Consider the following 22,802-nt stretch of genomic DNA (forward strand, 5'->3'; position numbering starts at 1 on the left):
ATGGGCCGGTCTGCAACCCAAAAAAGTACACCTATTAGCTTGTCTGCCCAGCCTTGCACAAGCTCCAAAGACAAAGGGAAACAGCAGTGTACAGTATATTCCATCTTCTGAAATTGGAAACTCTGTGGTTATATTGTTGCAGAATGGGAGTGAAAATAATCAGATGAAATAAGAGAAAAGGAACAAAAGTAAAAAGGACGTTTTGGATGAAGTATGTTGCTCTCTGGATTTTATTTTCTACACTCAGAGCATTCGCTTAAGGTTGGCAAAAGAGTGTAGTCTATGATTAATACAGAAATAAAAGCAAACAATCTGTTCCTAACCTTAAACAAATTGATAATGTTGTCATGCTTTGATGAAACACAGGACTCTCAATGGACCTCAGGGTTTAGGTCCAGGGCTTGGGAACAATCTGAACCAGAATAGATGTCATTTCCACAAAGCAGTGTTGATGATGGTGTGTGTGAACCCTCTGGAACCTCCTCTCCACATTGTGTGATGAAAAAAGATGGCAGAGTTGTCTTTGACTGCAGCCCAACGCTGAAGTCAGTGTGAGTGGGAGTCGGTGTGGCGGTTCAGTCACATGTTCGCCTACGGGACGCTGAATCCAGACCACCTCCCATGTTGATCAATCAGAGAAAACCAAACACGGCTCTCCTTTCTCGTCAGCCACCATGAAATCATTCATAAAGAGGGGGAAGATTCTCCGCTGAAGTTCAGTCTGCCCTTTCAGAAAGCTCCTATCATGGCTGACCCGCCACTGAACCTCTCTCCTCTGTCTGTCGGAGTCCCTGCCAATGTAAGCAGATGCCTCTTCAGGGTTCACTTTCAGTCTCTTATTTATGCATGGGATGATAATGCTATCCTGCATGTGATACTTCAAGAGAGGGGAGAGTCAATAACTAATGGAATTCATGCTAAACAAGCACTCCTCTTCACTCTTAATGTACCACCCAGGTTTTCTGCTGATTCGCTCACCTCTGCAGAGCGTCGACTCGGAGCCCACACAGTCTGCCACGACAGCTTTAGCTCAATTACTGCAGGTCCTGCTGGATTGAGCCCTTTATATCTCCAGCTGGGAAAGCTCACTCCTCTAAACTCTGAGAGCGGGGAAAGCTTTTGGAAAGACCTATAAATGACATCCAGAATAAAAACCTCCCTCCCCGCCTGTCTGCCTCTCCCTCTTTCTCCGTGGCTCCATAATAGACGGTTTTACAGTTTGAAAGAAGGTATCAGGCTCCGTCAAGGCCTGCAACTTGATACTTTTCATCTGCGGAAGTTCTGCAAACTATAAATCTAAAGTTGAACTTCAGGAGTGATCATCTTATCAAAAAAAGGCCTCGCTGTCATTCAGACAGTCAGGATTTAGTGCGTCATGCAGCGTTGTGTAGCATTTAAACTTGTAGCATTCTGCTGTGTCATCAACGGAATAGGCAACTGTAACTTGTAGTATAAGTGATGTTATCATCTGCATATAAAACCGACCAAGGAATCGTTACTGATTCAACCATACTTGTTTTAATTCAAACCTTCACTTTGACATGTTGAGAGTTTCTCTTTGTTTATTTTTTTCCATATTTATTGTATGAGTGTTTCTTCAACTTGTTTTTTGGGACCGTTAAACATCCACATCCAAAACACAGCCAATGTATTGAATGGATGTTGTTCCAGGGTCCCCAGCCTGATAGAAACTTTGATTGTGTTACAGAGAAAGAAAGAAGAAGAAAGGTACTTTATTAATCCCCAGGGGGGAAATTCATCTTTTTTCACTCATGCTATTTTTGGACATGCTACACATACAGTTTTTTTTTTTTTTGGTATATACACACAAATGCACACACATGCAGTGAACATGCTTAGGGAGAGATGTCAGAGTGAGTTGGGGGTTCGGTGCCTTGCTCAAGGGCACCTCGGCAGTGCCCAGGCAAGTGAACCAGCACCTCTCCAGCCACCAGTCCACTTGCCAAACTTCGTCCATACTGGCACTCGAACCGGCGACCCTTCGGTTCCCAAGCCAAGTCCCTATGGACTGAGCTACTGCCTCCCCTTTACCACAGGAAGTGTATGAATGGAGTGTAAAAAACTCATAACCTAGATAGGCCTACATTGTGTCATTGTGCGGCATGGACCCCATAACACTCTGCAATAAAGACCCTTGGGGTTCCCCAGACCCCATGATGAAAACCATTGCAATACCAGTTCTATCTAAGTTAAAGTCTGAATGGACAAATAAACAGTAAAGCCCTTAAATATTTAAGTAAAGTTGATGTTTTACATAACTCTTTCAAAACATTTAGCCTAACAGACATTTCTTACATTTTGGTACCTTAATATTTAGAAACAAATGTACCTACAGGTAAAACATTTGGACACACCTTCTCATTGAATGTTTTTATTTAGTTTAGTCTTTTTAACATTGTAGATTAACACTGAAGACATCAAAACTATGAAATAGTATGGTTTTGCCATAATATGGATTACAACAGTAGTCAAAACGGGCTATCCATTGTGTACAATAGTGTGAAAAGCTGTCATGAAGGAAAAAGGGTCTACTTGAAATAATCTAAATTATAAAACATATTTTGGTTTGTTTAACACTTTTCTGTTAATCAAATAATTCCACATGTGTTCTTTCATAGTTTTGATGCCTTCAGTATTAATCTACAGTGTTGAAAATAATTAAATAAATAAAAAGCGTTGAATGAGAAGGTGTGTCCAAACTTTGACTGGTACTGTGCAAGGGCATATAAAACAACTCTGTTAACCTTAATAGGTAAGGAAAGGTCCAATGAGTCGCTCTGGAGGGTCCATTAGTGAAGATTGTATCCTAGGTGACAGAAATGGACTCCTTCCTTACCCTTTTTTTGCAGCAGTGTTCTGCCTGTCAGCATGAGCAGTTACCATAGTACTGGGTGTAAAAGTCACACTTTTAATACACTTTTTATCATCTCAAAAGTGAGATGTGTCCGATACCTCAGTGTGATAAATGTACCAGTGTAAAAAAGAGCAAGTCTTGGCGATGATCACAGGAAGTGGGTCCATCTGTACCTTACTATCTACTACTACTGTAGGCTGAACTACACATCTGCATAGAAACTACATATTGCTGAAGGCAATGAAAGTCTTCATGCAGCAACATAGTTGGACCTTTTTCCCTCAGAGAGCCCTCATAAAACAGACTGCTTATTGTTTACTGATGCGACTTCTTTACCAGATTTGATGGTATGTTTTGGAGAACATAAAATCCTGAAGATATTGGTTTTTAAAGATGCAAAGAAAAACATGTTTCCTGGACTTTATAAGGAAGACAAAAGCATACAAAAACATGACTCAGGTGTTGATACAACCACAATACATCCCTGAAGACTTACAGAAATGGTACAAAAGCACAGTATTTCCTTTTCAGGTTAAAAGACAGCACCTGTGAGCATAATCTAGCAACCAATTACATTTTTTAGCTTCATTTACAGGTAATGGAAAGTACAAAGGACTTTATTACAATGGTAATTTCAGGGAGACCGAGTTAATTTAATGCCATTTGCAGGAAATAGCGTCCTTAACTTCAGGCGCCAGATTCATTCAAGCTTTTAATACCCTTTTTATTGTTTCAAATGGAGAAAATCTGGCTGTATTATTCAGCTGCAGTTCAGTATATTTTAACCTTTTAATATATCCATTTTACACTGTCGATTAGATCCGTTTAACGTACACTCTGTCTCATTTCAGAGCATCAAATCTGTGATGTCTTATTATATGTAGTGTTATATGGTTTGTAGCATCTCTGTTTTATATTATGAGACCGCCTGAGACTTGGGACGAATGAACAGTCTAAATGCCAATGCTTTGGGGTTCTTTTTCAATCCAGATAATCATCCTACTTTTGAATGCATCCAAGTAATACAACCTTACTCGCCCAGTTGGAGGGAGTATTCCCAAAACATGGAACACAAATGGCACTTGAACATGAATCCAACTGAACTTAATCTCATTGAACAGAACATATTTGGGTTTTCATTTGAGTTGTTTCAGATTCCTTTCTTGGGTCACCACACTGTTACAATGACCTTCATTCACAGTAGCGGTGTGCACTGCAGCTGATTTGCTCTTTGAGCTGTTGAAATGATTTCCAGACTGAAATGAAACGGTCCCATCAGAGGCAGGTATGCAATATAATAGGTAATACATTAAAACCCTGGGAACAGAGAGGTTAATATCTGATTGTTACACACTGGCCTGTTTTCTGTGAATGCACTTTCAATGTGTGCAAATGTCAAAGTAATTTCCAGCGCCCGTTCATATGGTAGACAGTTATCATCATCTGAAAACAGCATGCAACACATTGTTTTATGGCAGCTTGACATATGTGTTCAGTGATGTATTTTAAATTACCTGCACAAATATGCAGTCTCAGTAATGGTTTAATTGTATCCTACTGGACAAATGGTTCGTCAAATTGTCTTATAAGTGCTCAGAGAGTCGAGGCAGAGTGAGAGTTCATCAGGTCGCATACGAAGACTTTCCCTGAATATTTCCAGACTATTAAACTCAGTGGTGAGAGTCTTGTGAAGACCCTCCAAACTCTGCACCTGGTTCAGATTCCCCCTCAAAATCTGCTTTCTTTGGACGTTGCATCTTCCTCTTACTTGATTTCAGCTCTTTGTGATATAAAATACACACTGATGGTGGAGAACTGTCTTCGGGGATGGTGAGGTGAGTCTGAGAGGGAAGGAGGGAGAGAAACAGAGGCTTCAGAGCCATTTGGAAAATAGATTTATTGAGAATTGGCAGCAGGTTGTGGACCGTCAAAAGAGCTCTGAATGAGACTAAAAGCCATGCAGTCTATTAAAGCAACAATTATGGGATCTATTAATGCTTCTTTGTACCCACCACTCGGACAAGTCAATCTTGGACTGTGTCCAGGTATTTTTATGAGACGGATCAAAAGACTTGTGGCACCACATTTCCTCACATGGTTCCTGTCTTTGCTGAACAGTGTCAGCAAACACACTATTTGATGGATTTGATGGATGCCTTTAATGCAAACACCCACACAGGCCGGAATCTCCATCTGTCCCACAGACAGGATGGTCTACGTTTAGGTTTTTACGACTTAGAGAACAGAGGTGGCTCTGAGGTTATAAGATAGCAGTAAATTCCTGCGCTTCATGCCATTATCTTGAGTGAGGGCATGTGTAATGGATCGTGATAGGTTTACTGGTCCTCCAAAGTCTTCTCTGGCTAAAGGTATGGAAAGCTACGTTTGCTGGCAAAAACAAGATCATTCATCTGGGACATGGGGATATTCAAGCAATCAAAGTTGGAGACAGTGGATGCCCCAGTCAGCATAACTGCTTCAAATTCTGCAGAACAAGAACCTGGATGTTTTTTAGCCATAATCTGCATTGATCCAAAAAGGGTTTAGCTTAGCATGCATGACCTTTATTCAAAAGCTATCCATCCATTACCCAACCTGGGCCTTGTTTCAAAGTCTTCCATCAAACCAGTCTTGGTAAACTTTGTTGTCTATAAAAGGTAGGAACATCGGATAAGGAGTCCTCCAACATATATCATGAGCAAACCACAGTTTCATATCACAGCCAAACTCTGCTAGAAGGCTCAGGGACGTAACACAGACTGCAGAGGTAGAGCACTTCACTTCACTCTCCATCCACAGCAGTCGGCCCACGTATCTCATCTCCACTGCTGGGAATCTGCTGTGGAACAAAATGTTTTGTAATGGATTAAACCTTTTTTTTGTTTGCTCGCTCTGTCTCGTGAGTCCGGTGTGCTAAGTAAAGGATTAGGTATAGTGAGCCTGTGGTTATGCAAAGTGGAATCCTGACTGGGTGGGAAGGAACCAGATACAGAGTAAAGGGGTCTTGTCCAACAATATCAGAGATTGTTGGGGTCCAGAAGCTCCTCAGGCTGCTCTCGCATTGGAGCCTAGTAACTGGAATTATTCCCAGACTCTCAAGACCAGCCTGGGATGGAAACAGAAACTAACATTGCCACAGCGTCAACAGGCAGAGGTGAAATAAGCTGAACTTCTATTGTTGGACTGATTTGATGTGTGATCAGGTTGTCACTGGCACTGCTTTTGTCATTGAGATGTAATCACTATTGTTAAGGGGGTTTGACCAATCAGATGAAGGTATTTAACATATCTAGGTAACACATTTCTATAAAAACACACCTTTTTTTGCACAATGTATCAGGTGAACATGGATAAACTCTTTTTGAAAGCTTCCAATGCTACAATTTTTTAGTAATCAGACATGTAGGCCTTTTTTAATGCTCACTAGAACAGCTAAGTTTAAATAGTTTCAGATTTTAGCCTTTTGAAAGAAGAAATTCAAACAATTTAAGGATAAAAAAACAGATTAGTCCTTTAATTTAATGGTTATTAATTAATTGAATAATACTTTCAACCCAGTTGATTTTCTGCTCTCCAGGTGAAACACATTATCAGATTTTGGTATCCAATATTTCAAATAATCCATCAAACATATAGTTTGTCATTTTTCTTTTCTATTCTACTGATGCCCTAAAAGGACGATGAAATACATTTTATTTCTCAGTTTTCTCGACATAACGAGTTGATTTTTTCATCATCACGAGAAAACAAAGCTTGTTATCTTGAGAACTCGACATTTTTCTTGTGATAATGAGATAACTTATCTCATTATATTCAGAGAACAAAGCTTGTTGTTGTTAAACCTTGAGATACAGCCATGCAGCTGTGAAAGTGGAAAATGATTAATGATAAAGCTGTATTTTTGTGATTATAAACTTCAATAAAAACACTATGGCACAAAAACAAAACCGCTTTTTTATCTTCAACCTGTAAGATAAATGTCTCGTAACAAAATGCCTTTTAATTCTTGACTGAGGCAAAATCTTCTAAAGATTCTTTAGCAAAAAACAAACTAAAACAATAATTAAATAAACTGATAACAGGCCTTTTCTAGCCTGACGTTACTTGGTAACTTTATATATAAATGTGCTCCTTTAATGTTTAGTATGGAAGCCTTAAAAGAGCATGATTTAATACATTTTATCTTGGGTCTTTGCCCCAGGCGGAGGAGTTCAAGTATCTCGGGGTCTTGTTCATGAGTGAGGGGAAAAGGGAGCGGGAGATTGACAGACGGAATCGGGGCGGCGTCTGCAGTGATGCGGGCGCTGTACCGGTCTGTCGTGGTGAAGAGAGAGCTGAGCCAGAAGGCAAAGCTCTCAATTTACCGGTCAATCTACGTTCCGACCCTCACCTATGGTCACGAGCTGTGGGTAGTGACCGAAAGAATAAGATCGCGAATACAAGCGGCCGAAATGAGCTTTCTCCGCAGGGTGTCTGGGCTCAGCCTTAGAGATAGGGTCAGGAGCTCAGACATCCGGGAGAGGCTCAAAGTAGAGCCGCTGCTCCTCCGGATCGAGAGGAGCCAGATGAGGTGGTTCGGGCATCTGGTTAGGATGCCTCCGGACGTCTCCCTGGGGAGGTGTTTCGGGCATGTCCGACTGGGAGGAGGCCACGGGGAAGGCCCAGGACACGCTGGCGAGACTATGTCTCTCAGCTGGCCTGGGAGCGCCTCGGTATCCTCCCAGAAGAGCTGGTGGAAGTGGCCGGGGAGAGGAGTGTCTGGGCTTCCCTGCTGAGACTGCTGCCCCCGCGACCCGGACCCGGATAAGAAGATGGATGGATGGATGGATGGATGGACATTTTATCTTCTCTGTTTTTCATTGGAGCTCGACTTATTTTTATTTTTGAGAAAACAAAACCTTGTTACCTCGAGATAACAAAAAAAATAAGTTGCAATCTTGAGAAAACAGAAAAAAAAAAAATGTATTTAATCATGTCCTTTTAGGGCTTCCTTACTATTCTTATCCTTTGGGTTTTTTTTTGTTTTTTTCCAATGCATGTATGATTTTCTTTATATTTTAAAGATGGATGCATCCACGTTAAACTATTGTTGGTGTATCTGACAGCATGATAGTTAATATAGCCTGCAGACTACTCTGGTCTGCTGCTTCGTTTTTGCATTTCATCATCAGCCATTAGAACTTTGAAAGTGCTGCACACTGACTGACTGATTGACAGCTGTCCACTCACGCGCGCACGCCTCCGCAGGTTCGCGAGGAACGTGCGCAGAGTGCCGCCCCGTGCGTCAGGTAACATAGAGGAACTGTGGTGCGTTAAAGTTAGTTCGTTTTCTGTGAGGCATTGAAGTGTTTCTGACAGCACGTGATTACACGAGAGCACAGACTGGGAAACGTTCACATTTGGACAAACAAAGACCTTTAAGTGGCTCTGTTGGAAACTTGGGACTCCATTTCCTCTCCTTAAAGGTTTTCCTTCCTTGGTGCAAAGCGACTTCTTCACTTCCTCAAGGTAAGTCAGCTGGTTTCTGCTAACTTGCCTGTTTGGAGCTGCTTTGTTGGTGTTGGTGTTTGTGTGCTTGGCTGTACTAATGAGGCTGCTGAGGCTTCATCATCCTGCAGTAGATGATGCGTATGGGCTTGCAGGCTGTTTATTTCTGCTTTCATTCTACTGTCCTCCATCTATTCAGCTAAACAGCACCAGCATATTAACTGTGCATTAACTGTGTCTCTTATCCTGCTGTGGCTGAGCTCATGTCTTCATGCTTGTTGCTGGTGTGGGCCTGCTCTGAGATGCTGTGATGTTGTTGATCACTTATGGTGGGATATTTTATTTATTTATTTATTGCACATATCAAAGTACAAAACAAACATTGCATGTTCAATAACACAAGCCAATATATAACAGACAAAATTCAATAATACAATTACCCACTAACATGTTATGTGCAGGAGGAGCCAAAAAAACCTTAACAGGCTTGTCGAGTGGCCCTCTATGGAGAGAATATTGTGTCTTTAATATGCAATCAAAAATAATGGATTTGAGAACAAAAAACAATTTTGCAAACAAAATTATGATTTGAAAAATATGAAATAATGCTATGAATAAAGGAAATATATTTGTGATTAAAAATGTATCTTTATAAATCCACTCTTTTTTTGTTACAAACAAAATTATTATTCTCACGAACCACAGATTCGTTTTTTGCATTTGCGTTTCCAGTTTTTGCGTTTGCGTTTCCAGTTTTTGCATTTGCGTTTCTACATAACTGTCATGGGCGGGACCTCCCCTGAGAGATGCAAGAAGCCTCCTGATTGGTCAGTCTCACTCAGAGAGACGGTGTGACAACTTCCGCCCCAACAAGTTGTTGCCGCGAAGTGAGACATATCAACATCGAGAAACAGGTACGTTTTGCGTAACATACCTGTCTATTTTCTGTCTTATTGGTGCTATTAAGGTTACACTTGTCGTTCGTTCTTCTGTTTCTCGATGTTGATATGTCTCCCTTCGCGGCAACAACTTGTTGGGGCGGAAGTTGTCACACCGTCTCTCTGAGTGAGACTGACCAATCAGGAGGCTTCTTGCATCTCTTTAAGGGGAGGTCCCGCCCATGACAGTTATGTAGAAACGCAAACGCAAAAACTGGAAACGCAAACGAATCTGTGGTTCGTGAGAATAATAATTTTGTTTGTAACAAAAAAAGAGTGGATTTATAAAGATACATTTTTAATCACAAATATATTTCCTTTATTCATAGCATTATTTCATATTTTTCAAATCATAATTTTGTTTGCAAAATTGTTTTTTGTTCTCAAATCCATTATTTTTGATTGCATATTAAAGACACAATATTCTCTCCATAGCCCTCCATAGAAAATAATCAACACAAAGACAAAGTATCAATGTAGAAACAGAATATCTGCATAAGACAAAAAAAAGATTAATAAGAGGGATTCATATTTAAAACAATGATGAAAAGAAAATAAGGGAAAGTTAAAAAACAGACAAAACACAAAAGAACAAAATATTTATTTATAAGTTAGGAAAGTGGGGAGATTATGTGTTTGTAAATATGCATTAAAATTGAATCATGTTGCATTACTTAACTCACCTAATAGAAATTGTATGGTTTGTTTCTTGAATGAGTTGAAATTTGTGTTACTTGTTATACGACCACGTAAACAATTCTGGAGCTAAGTCTGTAAATGTTGTTGTAGAGTAACTACATTTATGGATGTTTGCACGCCTGCTTTCTTGCCCACCACCTGTTTAGATAATTCCCAAACCAGTGTCCTAAAAATGCACATCCAGTAGGCATCTGAAAATATGCCACCCCTAATATAGCGGCTGTATGTCTTGCTTTGCTTTCCTGTTTCTGAACTGCTGTTCTTCATTTTGCTGCTGCTGCACTCTCCTGCACTCACTTCTGACCTCATGTTTACTAAATAATGCACTTATGACATTCTGTTACTTACCGTCGCTTAAGGCCAAAGGGATAATCACCTGAAACCATGTCTGTTTGTATGTTTAGTGTACTAAGCTGGACAGGACAGCACACTCTTGCACATGGGAGTTGTATTTGTGCTGGGTAACGTCCACATGGCAGCTGGACGCTCACATTCATACATTATATTGCTGGATGTATACTGTTTCTGCTCTGGGATGCCTACCAAGTGAATGGTCATGTTGTGGTTGTTGTTGCACAGAGTAGATCTGGATAACAGTCCAATGGGGTTTCTGAAACAGAAGCTTATTCCAGTGTTTCACGGTCTGTGCAGTGCTGGACTGGATGAGCTCCACATGTATTAAATCAACGTTGTATGTCTCCACATAAATACCTTTAATATATGTCGGCTGATTGAAGGAACTGGAATCCAGTAACTCTTTACTGTATGGTATTGTGTTTTACTTACAGACCACATGCTTTGCTTTGTTCAAACCTCACATTTTTACATGATTTCAACATTTCTTGCGTTGTTTTTTCGCTGGTTTTGAATTGTTCACATGCTTTGCAATCCTGAGGCTTTGTGATGCTATATAAAGATGTTTTGCTGTGTTAGCAACTCTCATTGGTGGAGTGTGACTCAAGATAGAGACGCCATTCATCAATTTATCATTTCATGTGACAGGGACAATCAGTGGTGGACAGTTACAGAGTCAATTTACTAGAGTACTGGACTTCAGTACATTTTTTGAGTATCTGTACTTTCCTTGAGTATTACTTTGAGGGGGAAATTATTACTTTTATTCCATTTGAAAGACAAATATCAAACTTTTGACTCCACTACATTTCTATCAGTGCTCTAGTTACTCACTACTTTTGCTTTGAAGTCAGCTGATGATTTCTCTTTCTTTAAATCTTTACTTAAAACGCACCACTTTGCATTGGCTTTTAATAGGCTGCCTGTTAAGCAAGACATCCAACATTTTATTTTGCTTTTATTTATTGTGGCTTTTTCTGGTGTTACCTATTATGTTTTTTAATATTGATTCTTTTTTAATTAGTATTTGTTTTTAAGCTTGCACAGCACTTTTGCCAACTGCGGTTGTTTTTTAAATGTGCTATATAAATAAAGTTTGACTTTACTTGACTTGAAATCAGATCAGATCCCAAAGACCGTAAACTGTTCTTGTATTTGCTGTAACTCGGTTGAGCTTAGATCAAACGTTATTCAGATCAGTGCGTTCATTTAGTCCTGGTAATGATTGCTATGACTGAGAAGGATGATGATTCTCTACCTGAGCACCACAGCCATATTTTAAACCCACGTTTGAGGTTTTTAAAATAAAGAATGATTGGTATTGTTATAAATTGCTGATCTGTTTACCACACAAACTTCGTCACAGCCTGCAAAACCTCTCGGTCTAACTAGAGCTGGGCGATATTGAAAAATATGTCATCATGATAATTTTTCGTATCAGTCAATATCGATAGTTATCATGATAAATATCAAACCATTATTTCATTTAAATCTAAAGGCAGATTTTTGTCCCTGAGTGAAACTTGAAGAAACCAAAGTATAAGCTTGTATCTGTGATTTAATTATCTTATGAACTTCTTGAATCCCTCATTTCTGACAGGGCTAACAGGAAGCAGGACTTTTGTATAAGATGAGATTTTTATGAAGTTTTAGTTTGTAGATTCTTATTTTTCTCAGGATGAGATCATTTGCATGATTAGATTTAAATGTACAACAAAGATAAATCAAATTGTACACCGTGTATCAGTTTATAGCAGGGGTGTCAAACGTGCGGCCCGCGGAACGACTTTGCAAAGTGAAAAAATTACAGAGATGACATTAACTGCAATTTTTCAATAAAAGTAACTACTATTTTAAAATTTTTCCTCTGGGGGTCGATTCATTAAGACTTTTTAGAGCACTATGAGATGATCCACTAACTACTAACACTAGCACTACACCCCTACATACAACACTGTCCAGCAAGCAAACTTCATGCTGGAGCTGAGGGGTCCAAAATAATCAACTTTACCTTGTTCGTTATTATAATCTATCTGTTCTTTTACAGTAAACATCACACACTGTGTGTCAGGTGAATGGGTAACCTGTGTGTTTGGTGTGTTCGCAGCAGGTTTCAGGGCTTAAAGAGTTAAATATTCGGCCCACTATGAGACTCATCATGGCAAAAATACAACAGATGTTTTTGTAGAAAGATAGTTCATTAAATGTGAACATTTTCAGAATGTACTTGTCGTTATTTATAGGTTATTATGTTTTGATTTTACTGGTCCGGCCCACTTCAGATCAACTTGGGCTGTATGTGGCCCGTGAACTGAAATGAGTTTGACGCCCCTGGTTTATAGAGTATTGTTTTGAGTAGTGCACTCCCCTGTAAGATTAATGAGGGTTACGGGCGGAGTAGTATTGTTTCCCACAGTGTAGTGAATGCATCACGGTTATTCAGTGTTCAGTTGGACATCAAACGTGTCTGAATTGCACAGCAAAATTAGTGTCTGTGCTCTTCCTTTACCCACATCCTGGAGGATCTAAACTTAGACTTAAGTAATGCAGCTGTGTACTTTGTCCACCACTGGGGACCATACATGTAGGTATTGTTACATCTGATTAAAGTGAAGCCAATGCAGTGTGTATAAGACTAAAAGGCTAAATGGCATATACCAATAAGAAGACACTTTTGTACAAACTTTATTGACATGGATGCTCCAGTTAAACAAGCTAACACATACATATTCACAGTAAAAACATAGATTTTGTCAGTCAATGGTGCATGCATGTGCAGCTCAATACAGGCAATGTGGCAATGCTGGGAAATGAAATGAGCAAACCAGAGTGAAGGGCTGCATCAGATCCTATCAGCTTGGTTGACAGGAGTGGGACTTTAGGCTGATTTCTTGAATAGTTAATTGACATGAAATTAATGCTGGATTAATCCACACATTTTCAAATCTCTCATTGGTGTCAGTTTATTAAATGTGATTTCTTTTCTCTTGTTTTGTCTTATGGGAAATAATACTAAATGTCCTATAGTTCTTGTGCCGACCTTTAGACCAAACAAGCAGTGTGCCTTTGGCTCTGTTAAGTTTATTATTGTCATTTGTCTACTTTCTATTACAAATAACAAAAAGAGAGATGTACTCAAACGCCCTGTTTTCATAACCAACACTCAAAACCAGAGTTTCTTTTTTATATCATGACATGAAAACAAAAAGAATCCAATCCTAACAATAAAAGAAGTTTGAACCCAAAGAAGTTTACATTCACCATAAAAGTCACTTCAACTTTTTATTATTTATCCCAATAGAGGCCAATTATTTCTCCGTCTAACAACCAACAAATTAGTTGACAATTTGTTTCGGCTGTACTTTCCAAAGCATTAAAATTGGGAGTTTATTGTCAAGCAACACCAATAAACTTTCCCCGCGGTCCCCTCAGCCTCTGTGTCTCGTCACTCTGCAGTCAGTATCAGCTGTCTGAGAAAACAGAGTAATTAGATCATCTCCACAAACACATTTCCAAGCTGAGGGGCCCAACCTTCCACTTAGAGATGAGAGAGCCGTTAAAGGACATGCAGGGCTAGAGGTCGACCACAACTGTGCTGCACAGAGCTGTGGTCCAGTAATTGAGGCCTCCTTGGCTGACGCTCAGCCCCAGAGATGATTTACACTGTCCTGATGGTTTTCCTGACTCCAGGACTCTGGCGTCAGAGACAAAAGGAGTCTGTGCTGACACTCAATCAGACGGGTGAGACGTGAACGAAGCTGAAAAGGAGTGAAGCCGTCAGTCCTTAGTCTGTAATCCACTCTCTGTGTAGCTCATTGATGAAGAGCAGCCATGAAATACTTCCTCTTAAGTGCGTCCGACAGCGCTGCCTGTTTGTGAAATCCGCAGCCAGGAGTTTTCACCATTGAAGAACTTTCCAATCCTGCTAATAGTCTCGAGTGACTTCAGGGATCCAGAACCTGTCTTGGTCGAGGACCTCTGGCTGCTGATTTGACTTTGAGTAGTTCCACGTCAGTTTTTATCGACTTGAGAAGCACTCTGTTAGCCGTGTCCAAGCGAGGGCCCTCTTCAGTGATCTGGTTTGGTGGTAAGAGGCACTCCACCAAGAGAGCCCAGTGTGCTTATTCAAATGTGTTGGTGTGTGGTTTCTCTCTGTCTCTGTGGAGTTTTCGGCTGGGTAAGAGAGGCAGGACATCAGAGAGCAGCCAGGAGGCCTGGGTTTTCCTGGCACACAATAGCAGGAAGTGCTGCCACACTATAAATGGAAGCTGAAATAGTGGCAAAACACAGTCAGCAAGGCCTCTCTGCCACCAGCCAACTTTCTTTATGGGCTCACGCTGCTCTTTTTCCAGCATCCAAACAGTGATAGTGAAGCTGAAGAGACTGAAGCACAAGGAACATTTCACATTTGTGCGAGTAATTATTCAACCAATAACTTTTAAATGCTGATACTGACACATAGTTTAAGATGAAAGCTGCCAAAGCGTATGATCTGTGCCCAAATTCTTCATCATGTTGGACACTTTGTGCCGTGAACTTTCTGGGGATTCATTGTTTCCGCCGCACTTTAATTCTTGTGCAAATGGAAAAGTTATTATAAGTCTGAAATCCAAACTAATGAATTTTCGCCGGCGTGGGATAAAGGCGTCTCATGGCAGGACTTCTTTGTCTTCACTTCTCAAACTGGCGACAACAACTCATAAAGTCTGCTTGAGTTAAATCTCATCTGTACCACCGTTGCATTTGCTGATATCCACTCTTTCCAACGTTGGCTCGACACTTTCTGTCGCATCCAGAGTCATTTGTTCGAAAGCATTTTAAAGCATGTGTTAAAATCAAATTCTGTACTCTGTTCTTGTTACATTTATGACCGGCTCACTTCGTCAGTCCAGAGTCCAGACGAATGAGGAGAGTTCCAGTTCATTTCCTACACAGAACAAATAAGTAGCCCTGTACTTAACTTTTGGCTGTGAGAACTAGCCACACTGCTGGAAAACTACAGTGTAGAGTTGATGGACTACGCTGTGATGTGTTCATAGAGATCTTAGTATTAAGTGTCTGAAAGCTTCAAGCTTCTCTTCAAATAAATGAATTAAAATCCTGTAATCCACTCTAGGAAGACTGTTGGTATCGAACCTTCAATGAGTACCTACAAGTTTCTCCTCCTCCAAACAATGAATGCACATACATGGACTTGAGTATCCCCGTTATGAGCCTTATCCTGGTTTTCATCATATTGGGGATGTGGCGTTTACATGCACACAAAGAAACCTGGTTATCTGGGGCGGCAGTAGCTCAGTCCATAGGGACTTGGCTTGGGAACCGAAGGGTTGCTGGTTCGAGTCCCAGTATGGACGAAGTTTGGCAAGTGGACTGGTGGCTGGAGAGGTGCTGGCTCACCTGCCTGGGCACTGCCGATGTGCCCTTGAGCAAGGCATCGAACCCCCAACTGCTCGGGGTGCGCTGGTTGACGGCAGTATCCTCACTCTGACATCTCTCCCTAAGCATATTCACTGCATGTGTGTGCATTTGTATGTATATACCAAAAAAACTGGATGTGTAGCATGTCCAAAATAGCATGAGTGAAAAAATTGAATTTCCCCCCTGGGGATCAATAAAGTACTTTTCTTTCTATCTATATTCTTGTGTTCATGATAAATACATGTATCCCAGTTTCTGATTACTGCATCTTATTTGTGCAGTGCTGTGATTTTTATTTCTTACAACACAAACCGTAGCAACTTTAGAATCTGAGATGAGACCACTGAGGCTTGTAATGGGCTTAGCACTTTTAATGTATTAAATGCCAACTTTGTGTTGCATATCGACCTCATTTCCAGCACAGGAGACGAGGGAAACAGTAAATAAATATAAAACAGGTCCTCACCTCTGATTGTTGCCAGCCTGTTTCTGCTACAGAATAGAACAAGCGAGCAATGAGTGAGATATGCAATAGGACAAAGCTTCTGCGTCGCTCCAAAAAAAGATGGTGTCATTGCTGCAGCCATGTTTGCTGATAGGACTATTGGCTTAGGCTGAGGCCTGTGCAGATAGTCGCCTGGTGTCAGAAAACGGGCCATGGGTATACATGCCTCAGTATCCTGTTTCCTTTCTGAGTTCTCCAGGTAGAAAATTGGGTTCCTCAAAACCCTAGATAAGTGCTTATCATGATTTCTGAAATCGATATTAATGAGAATCAGAAATACTTTATTTATCCCGGGGAGGGGATTCAGTCGTTACAGAGCTCTTATACACAGTATGTAAGAAAGTCAAAATATTAATGGAAGAAGGAATAAAATAAAATATGAGATAAAAAAAAATAATACTCAAATATATTCAGAAGCTCAGAATAGTTAGAATTATCTATGTACAAAGTGCTGGGAAGGGGGGAGATGTATACAAGTATGTTAAAGTGGCAGGGATATTGCACAGTTATTGTTCAGTGATTCAGAGTACAATGCCCATGCCATAGACTGTATAAAAAATAGATGTAGTATCTGTGATGGCAGGTGCCATGTTGTAAATGCTGAACTTAACCTAACTTCATTCGAGCTAGTGTGAGGTAAAGAGGTGGGCCTTTAGCCTTTTCGCTAACAGCTACAGGGTGCCCGCCTGTCAATCAAGTCAGCCATGTCCTTATTTGGGCAAAACTTGTAAGTGTAATATCTTTGAAAATACAGTGTTATAAAATAATTCATCCCCCGTACAGTGTGTGCCGATAGAGAAATGAGCTACTCTAACCTAAACAGTTTTTTGAACCAGGCTGTAAACATGTTTATTTCTGCTGCAAAGATCGTCTTCTTTGAATTGGTGTGTATGTGGTTTCTGCTGTTTCTGCAGCCAGCCTCTAGTGGACGCTTGATGAACTGCAGTTTTTAGCACAGGCTTCATATTTTAAGACCGGAGGTTGCCGCTTGGTCCATGCACAGTCATGAAAATGGGATACTGAAGTTCATGGAAACACACTCAATGATGCCATTGAATTATCCTAAATAAATAAGTGTTGCCTTGAATGAATGTCTCTGAAGCCACCTTCAGCTGGGTTTCTGCTGGTTGCTCATTGAGCAACCACCAACTCTGACAACTACGAGTTAAGTTATTTAAATGGCGTCGTTACAAACAATGATTTGATACAGTAACTGAGAAGTTAACAGGAAACTGTGTGTGATAAAAACTGATAGTCTAACACGGCTGAAAGACTGACCTAAAATAAGAGCTCATATTCAAGGCTTCGTCTGGAGACTGGAAACCCCTGAGTCAGGTCCAGAGAAGAAATCAGTAGACCTGGAAAAGCTGAAGATTGTGGGCTTGAATAGACACCAAAAATACTTGTGAATATATGCAGCATTATTTCATCCGGCTCTGCAGATGTGTTCAGTCTCAACAAAACTTCAATAATCTCTGAGGGGAAAGTGGGTCACTGCAGCAGCAGAGATTATTCTTCAAGAGGAACCGAAAATACAACACAGATAAAATACAGCACACACATACGCACACACACACACACACTGCCTCAGTGTCATGCTGCTGACAAAACAAGACACTACAAAGTTACTGTACAGTATCTTTATTTACTTTGCAGTGGCCCGGTCTCTTGGCATGTCAGCGTCTCTGTTTAACAGTTTAAGGTTCATCACTTCTGGAAAACAAATCACATCCTTCACCTTGGAGGAGTCCTCCCTGTCTGTGCTGCGTGGCTCTTCCCCAGGAGTCCATGAAAAACTTCACAACCTCCCCCAAATGTCAAGGTTGGCCTTAGTGAGAAGAGCAGGCGGGAGGCGCGAGGAGGAGAGAGGGAACCTACAAACACCGCAGATTTAAGATCTGTACAAATGTAGACATCTCAAGAATGGTTTCTAATAGCTGGAAAATCTTATGAAGTAGTCACAAATATAATAAACAGTATGGTAGCAGTCTTTGATAAGCAAGACTCAAGGTTATAATACACAGAGAGCACAACTCTTGGTTCTAACATTTAGAGACCAAACATGAATGCAGACTGAGCGAGGACTTGGCATCTTCCTTTGACATCAGGCAAAACTCCCCTCCACCAGAACCTTGAGCAAAACCAGGATCATCAGTGGACATCCATCCACAGGGGGAAAAAAGAAAGGGGAGCAAGTGAATGAGAGGGAGAGATAGAAGAAGAAGAGAGATCATATCTAAAAAACAAAGAGACAGACAAGGAGACGTGTGCTGATGACAAAAAGAACATCACAACTCCTTTTGTCACCATTACAACTGTGATTTTTAATAAAAGTGGGACCAATAGTGTTAACAGCAACACTTTAGAGTGTTGGATATCAATGAAAGAATATTGTATGGCTGCAACACTAAAGCCTTGTGACTGGATTATGTGTTGGTGGCACCAGTTGACTGACTGTGTCAATGTCCCCTGTGAGAACAAAAAGTCATGACTCATGCTTTCAAGCCAGAACCATCAACTTTTTATTTTCATTTTTATTAAAACTTAACCAAAAGAGAACCTTTTAATACATTTGGAATGAAAACTGTGGCTTTAGTTAAAATACAAAGACAACTTTAACAGAAGGACGTCAAGTCGTGTTACAAAACTCTCAGTTGAAATAAATCACATTCGGATTTTATGTATTGCACAACACTCCGACAACCCCAGCCGTGTGAGTGAAAGTCCTGTGTTTATTTGACTCCTCCAATCACACCCCACCACCTGCCAAGCAGACTCTCTGGCTGTTTATACTGCAGCAACTACTGCAGCTCAGGCTTAGCATTAGAGGAAGAACATTAACTGACTGACACAAAACAAGGGTGTAACGGCCCAGTTCCACTGGATCCAGTCCAGTCCATCCCCAATCAGTTGGATGTCCGAGCATGATGCATCAATCTCAACAGAGCAGATGAGGCAGGACAGGAAGTCAGGTTTCACCAAAACAAAATGAAAACATCCGGTTAATTTTCAGAATAAAACACTCTGTGTTATCACCAGATCGTATTTCACTTAACTACAACAACAAAAAGTCATGATGAGCGGAGCCAGGCCTGGAGTCAACAGGTCAGAGGATTTCAGGGGACCATGAAGACAACATGGATGAGGAGAGGAGGAGGAGAATCCTTGATTCGGTCACATGACTCCAGCTGTCCGGCGGTCCTGCTCCGTGCTGCATTCTGAAAACACAGCCAGTGAGTGTTGACGGACGAGAGAGTGCAGAGCCTGAGATTGGACATGGATCTGGTGGAAATCCGATGTAAGTCATTGTCATGTACTCTACTCTGTATCATGATTTTAAGACAGTTTAACAAACTACCAAAAGACTGGGTTTGTCAGTTTGAGGAACAGACAGATGTTTATACTCACCTGGCATGCATTTAGTGTAAAAGACACATTATAGAGCACACACAGTGAGTTTTTGCATGGAATATTAAAAAGGACAGTTTTGTTTTTTTTCTCTCTCTTTTTTTTCCTCTTGTCTGCATTTATATTTCTGGTTTGTGTCATGTTTGTCACAAACTGTCAAATATTAATGCAATTTATTCTTGCAGCAAAAGAAAAAGAAAGAAAACATTTTTCTTCTGTGCTTGTGACTGTGTGCATGCAACCATCCCCATCCCTCTCCCAACTCTGGCCTATCTTTTATTGACAGCTAATATCATGTTCTGTAAAAGAGGGCGTGCACACCTAGGTGGACCAAAAAATAAAAGAAAGTTAAAAAAAAAGAATACACAAAGATATACAAAGGGACAGGGAAAGAGAAGGAGAGAGAGACCTAAGACACTTAGATGGAGAGGGACCATCTCACCATGACGCCAACAACACCGTGCGGTGATACTAATGATTAAGCAACCCTTAGTGTCCACACTCATTACTGAAGCTTGGGTCGCAGAGGGTTGCCGCCGTGCTGTGTTCTATTTGTGTAACAAGACCACCACTGGTGCAGATGATACCACTTGGGTCAGATCAGCCGAGCGGTTCAGCCCGGCACCCGGGCCGCGAGAGCAGTCAGGCCGAAGGACCCAACGCGCTGTGGGAGACCCAGGCCAGGGGACAAGCCAAGGACCCAGACAGGAAGCAAAGAGGGTGACCCCAGGTCACCCAGCAGGAGGAAAGGGGGGTGATGGGGGAGAGATCCTGCAGCCCCCCCCAGGAACACCTCCACAACACCGCCCCCACAGCCCCCCAAGACAGAGCCAAAGGAGCCACCAGGGCCGAGGGGGCCCAGCAAGAAAGCAGAAAGTTTGTTTTTTAAGGTGAGGTTGTATGAGTTACAGCTCAACACCTTTGTTGATGAAAGATGGATAACTGGAACAGAAGCCAGGCTGTCAACTGCTGCAGGCAATCCAGACTCTATTGTACGAGCACACTTACCCACAACCCCTGTGAGCAACAGGATTAATTTGACAAGAACCTCATACAATCCTACCTCCAAAATAAATGAATGATTAATGATTTATAAAAAAGTGAACTATCCCTTTAACATTTATTCAACTCCTCTAGAGTTTCTGTGAGGCTACAAAGTATGTCTTTAGAGATGAAATGCAAACAACAGACATCTTTAAACCTCCACGGTCAGGATTAACCTCCGGCCCCGTGTGAGCCTCTCAGCAGAGATAACCGATCGTCTACAGTATCTTCTCCGACTCCAAACTTGGACGTGTTTCTGATGGGTGAACTCACTTCTTTCACATTCCTCCAATTACAGTCCCGCCTCGGCCTCTGTCACAATAAATCATCATTATTCCCTCAATTTCACAGCTTTTATAATTCACTTTTCTCCTCCCGTGAAGCTAAATATCACATTTGTGATAGCAGATTATCAAAGCTGGCCAGCAGCTCTCTCTTAGCGTAGTTGTGAAAGCTTCTTGCATTCCTCCGCCGCAGAAACATATTTTGTCAAATTGCTGTAAGACAAGCGAGTAATTGAGCATTAAAAGTAAGTCCTCTGGTCAGTTTTTCTCACTTCAAATGTAAAAGTGATACTCGTTGACATCTCCGGGGGAATCTTTGGAGTATCCTGCGGTAAGAACAGCCTCGCCAGCTGTGCAGAGGTGAAGTGAGATGTTGGCATGACAGATAATGTCAAAGGTAAATAAAAAGACACATAGCAGCATTTTTCCGCTCCTGTCTTCCTTTACATTCAGAGAGATGATAAAGAATCCATACATGATGTTTGGAGTATATGCTGTTTTCTTTTCTGGACCTAAAGATAGCTCCTTGAATTTGTAATGACCTCAGGGGTTCAAAAACTCCTGAATCATCAGTGTTAAAAAACACGATTTGAAAAATGTTGAGATATGAATCTTTTTGGCGGTAACTCAGAGGTGTGTATCGACTGAAAGGGGAGTTGTGGTTTCTTCGGGGCCAGTTCTTGGCTGGAGTAAATCTCACTTGTAGCTTAATGTTGATCCAAGGGCGGGTCTGGGTTAGTGGGTCAGCCTGCCAGGCGGGAGCCCAGCTGGCACGTCAGCCTGCTTTGAGATAATGTCAGCACAGGAGAATGCTAATAGTGACCAAACGGAGAGCTGCAGCCTGTTGCACCAGCTGTGTGTAAGTCACACTTAGCCCAGCCATCACGGGACATGTTACCTAAACTGAGTGTGAATTTTACTTTACTGGAATAAAAGATATTGCACAAAGAAAAGGTTTAACCAATCTATGTTGGGAATAAATCTGACCTTGCACACCGTTGTAATGGTAACAATGGCTCTGCTCTTTCAGCCGTACAGGATCATTTCATTTTCAGTTGCTTTCCAGTTTGCAACACAGTTTTGGAAACCCAATTTATTGATGTAATTCAATATTGAACTTATTATTTGGTCTACAACACCAAGAGGCTCATGCAAGCTAATGCCAATGGAATCCATGACAATAAATTATAATATTTGGATTGGTCAATGGATAAGTTATTCACTAAGTAGTCCAGCAGGTCTCGCAGCAGGAAGTGAAGAAATCACAAAATAATAATTTACAGATTTTTGGATTTTGACACAGATTACCGATTATTTTCTCAGTGGAACTTATAAACTCTATCAGTTATTGGTACCATGTTTTGCCTTTGTTCTTTGTTTTTAGCAGGATTACCCAAAAAAGTATTGATCTGAATTTCATGAAACATTGGTTTAAAAAAAGGTCATAGCTGAGGCCTTTCTGCTGCATACAGTGTTCTGCAAACAACCACCTGTTTGTGATACTGAAACAAGTCTTGATCAAACTTTTAGCAGAGATAAAAGTGAATAAATCTCAACCTTCTATTGGATATAAAATGGTGAAGCCTCTATGGCTTCCATTGAAAATTGGTTGAAAAACTACAGCTTCAATATCTAGTCTAAGACCTTTCTAAATTTGCCACATGTTCACACACATAATAATGCTTGCTTCATTTTTACACAGTCATAATGGAAAAAAAATACTGTAACATTTGGTGTATTAGACAAACTTTGAATATAACTTTTTTTTGTCATCTAAAAAGTGAGCT

Source organism: Notolabrus celidotus, chromosome 8 (assembly GCF_009762535.1).
Source record: "Notolabrus celidotus isolate fNotCel1 chromosome 8, fNotCel1.pri, whole genome shotgun sequence".
Taxonomy (NCBI): domain Eukaryota; kingdom Metazoa; phylum Chordata; class Actinopteri; order Labriformes; family Labridae; genus Notolabrus; species Notolabrus celidotus.